The following is a 2,357-nucleotide window of genomic DNA, read 5'->3' on the forward strand; positions in this document are numbered from 1 at the left end:
TGGCAGATTGCTAGATGAGTAGATGGAGGGATGGATGGTCAGTGGATGGATGGGAGATAGATGGACAGGCGGACGGGTGGTTGGATGGATGGCAGATTGCTAGATGAGTAGATGGAGGGATGGATGGATGGATGGATAGATGATGGGTAGATGGACTGATGAGTGGGTGGATGAATGGATGGATACATGGTAGGGATGGACAGATGGATGGATGGATAGATGGATGGACTGATGGGTGGGCAGATGAATGGATGGATGTTATTACAGGTAAGGATGGATAGATGAATCGATGGATGGATACATGGCAAGTAGGGATGGATGGATGGATGGATGGATGGATGGATGGATGGATGGATGGACGGATGGATGGATGGACGGACAGGTGGATGGGTGGGTGGAGGAATGGATGGATGGACAGGTGGATGGGTGGGTGGAGGAATGGATGGATGGATGGACAGATGGATAGATGGGTGGGTGGAGGAATGGATGGATGGATGGATATTTCATGCACCTGCCATTGAAGCTTCTCATGAACATGACCAGTCTAAGTCCTAGTGAGGGCCACAGCTTCCCTGGGGAGAAGGCAGAGCTCCTAGCCTCAGTGTCCATTGGCTACAGCCAGTGTCTCCTGGAGGAATTGGCAGTCCACCTGCAGGCAGCCCTTGCTCTAGGTCTGGTGCCCTCTCTTCCCAGAGACTGACCAAGCACTAGCCCTTCCTGCTCGTAGCTGGGCCCAGGCCACCACTGCAGAGGACTGTCCCGTCCTGTCTGCATGGCACCTGTGGATGCCCCACACAGCAAAGGCTGCCTGTCTCCAGATCCGCTCCGGAGCTGCCAGGCAGCAGAGGCTGCTTTTTCTGTATGATCCAGTGAGAAACTGCTGCCTCTCCTGTCTTCCTCCTCAACAGCCACTGTCAGTACTTAGGAATTCACCCAAGAAAAATGATTAGAGTCTTTTTCTCCTTCCTCTCACATGTCTCCATCCTAATGAAATAATGAAGCAGGTAGCTCATGACAACTGCCGGGCTATTTTTCTCCCCTCTCTCCATCTAATTTGATTACCTGAATTTGGAGTGTTCTGCACGGTGTGGCACGGAGTGCTAATCATAAAGCGAGGCCCCTTTCTTGAGGGCTGGTGGGGACGGTTCTAGGCAGCTAATGAACCTCTCTAATCAGAGAGCCATCTTGAAAATTAATACATTCTACTGTAACTATTTAAAGAAAAAATAATTATCAAGACTGTTCTCACTAAATTATGCTGTCTAGAAGTTGTAGAAAGAAAATGCTGTCTAATTTTAAGGTGGAATCAGGTTTTGCAGATTTTCCTTAAGTGATTAAAAGATTGAGCATTGAGTGTTAAGACCCAGAGAATACCACTGTGTTCTGGTGGCTTCCCTTGTGCCTGGCTCCTGGCTTCCATCTGCCTGCGAGTGCTGGGGCTTCAGGCCACGCCTCCAGCCTGTTTCGGGGACAGTAGGCAGTTCTTCCTCTCTCTAGGGCTGTGTTTCTCTGGAGGGTACCGAATGAGGGGCTTCAGTCCCCAGCCTCAACGGAGAGCTATGTCCTGCTGAACAGGACCCTCATGGGCCTGAGATGACCTGAGGGCTGGGCCCTTCCAGCCCTCTCTGCCTCCCACAGTCTTGGCCTAGGCTCCAGAGACAAGTGCAGACCCCTCTCTGGCCCCACACCTTCTCCAGGAGCAAGCCCCACCTCTGGACCCCATCTGGACCGTGCCCCAAGCCCCTCTCCCTGTGCCTCATCCCTAAGGTCTTGGGGCCTAGAAGGTTGAGCCAGGCAGGCCCTGCTGAGACCCTTGAAGCCAGACCTGAAAACGCAGTGCAGAACGTCTTGTGCTGAGGTTTTCTCCTCCTGGTGGTGATCTCCTGAGGGCAGGGTGACACAGCCCAGCCCAGGGACCACCTCTTCCCTGGGTGCCAGGGGCTGCCGCAGGCCTCCATCAAAGCCCAGGGCAAGGCCTGCAACACCCGAGCAAAATCAGGTCAGGGCTGTGGAGATGGGGGACAGTTCAGGGTCGTGCTTCCTGAAGAAACAGTAAGTGGTGAGGGGCTGTGGAAGACTACATTTCCTGGGTGTTAAGGTGTCAGTGAGTGCCTGGCCCCCCATGTGTAGGCGAGGAGGCAAAGTCAATCCTGTGAGTAGTGATGAGACACCCTGCAGTGCTCTGAAGCCCCGAAATCGTTGCACCTGGGAGCACGGTGGGTGCTGGGACTCCTGCAATGTCTGCCGAGGCCTCTGGAGAGGGGGAAGGAAGCCACGTGCCTGGCGTAGGCAAGGGGTCCTTCCAGGGAGCTGCTCTTGACCATGATGATAATACTGATGGTGGTGGTGGTGGTGGT

General features: G+C 53.8%; 1 protein-coding gene across 1 annotated transcript in view; it reads left to right on the forward strand.

The window, feature by feature from the left end:
• Fam19a5 (family with sequence similarity 19 member A5, C-C motif chemokine like) overlaps positions 1-2,357 on the forward strand; it is a 97,072-nt gene that overhangs the window by 59,987 nt on the left and 34,728 nt on the right. The gene's annotated exons all lie outside the window — the stretch shown is intronic.

The sequence above is a fragment of the Octodon degus genome, unplaced genomic scaffold (assembly GCF_000260255.1).
Source record: "Octodon degus isolate 3935 unplaced genomic scaffold, OctDeg1.0 scaffold00153, whole genome shotgun sequence".
NCBI lineage: Eukaryota > Metazoa > Chordata > Mammalia > Rodentia > Octodontidae > Octodon > Octodon degus.